At 42.3% G+C, this 1,648-nt stretch overlaps 1 non-coding gene across 1 annotated transcript; it reads right to left on the minus strand.

The window, feature by feature from the left end:
* Positions 1–828: 828 nt before the first annotated feature.
* Positions 829–948, minus strand: LOC138141116 (5S ribosomal RNA). The gene has a single exon (XR_011163003.1). It is a non-coding gene; the product is annotated as a 5S ribosomal RNA (ribosomal RNA).
* Between the last annotated feature and the right edge of the window lie 700 nt (positions 949–1,648).

Below are 1,648 nucleotides of genomic sequence, written 5' to 3' on the forward strand. Positions count from 1 at the left end.
ACTTTTCTAGTAACCAGAGGGTATCGTAAACGACCCGTGTTTAGACCTCTTTCGTGAAAGTGACCGACCGCCGGCGCCGCTCGATTTCGTCATAAATCTCAGCCGTACCCCCCACGATAATTGACAAGTCTGTCATACAGCCCTACCATTTAAAACCTTTATTCTCTTCGTTTTAAAAATAGTTTCGCATGGTTTTTCTCTCTTCTCGTTTTACAATGGTCCAGTGACTAATAAATGAGTGTTGTGTTATGAGTTTGTTCGAGCTCAAAAAAACGTGGTTCGAAATTGTTTAACGTTTAACGAATGGTAAGTTATTCTAGTTTTTATGTTGGTCTTAACGTGTTAGGGGCCAAGAATACAACATTGTCTGTCCATTATAACATAGAACTGATATGTTGAATTCAGATCTCTAATTATTTAAAAACCAAAAAAATAAAGCAGCAGTCAAAGTGGCATGTACGCGTAACCTAATATATATTTTTTTTACATTAAAAGATCGCCGTCTTCCTCGTCGCACTTACGACATTTGCATATGTTATCTTTGTTAAACTCACGGAAGGAATATAATGAACCGGTCACCCGTCCAAGTGCTGACCGCTGCCCGCGTGGCTTACCTTCGGTGATCGAACGACAACCTTTACCGTTTGACGAGTTTTTATTCTGCAATTGTTTACAATAATCGACAAAAAAAATTGTTTTCTAATTATCTAGTACTTAAAGCTATGAATCTACATTATACGGGTCTGTGCATGTTTCCGAATACCTGCACGAAAAACAAATCGGTTCGGTGGTTGCTATGGATTTCAAAAAAAAACAAAAAGTGTTGGGGGGCAACGGCACGCGGTGTTCCCAAGCGGTCACCCATCCAAGTACTGACCGCGCCCGACGTTGCTTAACTTCGGTGATCGGACGAGAACCGGTGCTTTTCAACGTGGTATGGCCGTTGCCGTGGTGTTTAGGTGTGATCGTTGGTGTAAAATATATTGCTTTTAACATTCCGATGCACGAATATGAACATCAAAACGCGATGCGTTTCGTTTCCGTATGCACTTACCCTCTGACGACCGACGTCGGACCGAACTAACGGGAAATCCCACAACAACCACCACGTCACGCTCTAACGACAAGAGAGACTACTAGACGGACTGGCGATCTCCCGCGTCGCACATTTTTCGACCGCCGGCGGCGGTGGAAAATCCAGAATTTCACCCCACCTACCGCGCTGCTTGCTCCGACGACGACGAGATTCCCACATTTGGATCGACCGAAATATGTAAGTAATATCAGGAAGTTCCGATTTTCGAGAGGAGACCTGTGTTTCTATTTACCTATCTATAATAATTATCGTTATAATCATCATATCATTATTATTATTATTAACATTATTATTTATTACCATTATTATTATTATTATTATTATTTATCGTCCCTCGGATTCGGCGATCTTCGAAAATCCAAGTTGGACCGTTAGACATTCGAACGCGGTGTGCGTGGCTGACGAGTTGTTATTTTTGGCGTTTTTTCTTCGATCTTCACCCCGACTTCGGACGACGCAGGTCGGACACGAAATTACGAAGAGAGAAAGACGGAAGAAAGGAAGAAAACCTGAAGATCCGTCGAAGAAAATATCGGAAAACTCGTAGGTGCG

The sequence above is a fragment of the Tenebrio molitor genome, unplaced genomic scaffold, assembly GCF_963966145.1.
Source record: "Tenebrio molitor unplaced genomic scaffold, icTenMoli1.1 SCAFFOLD_936, whole genome shotgun sequence".
Lineage (NCBI taxonomy): Eukaryota > Metazoa > Arthropoda > Insecta > Coleoptera > Tenebrionidae > Tenebrio > Tenebrio molitor.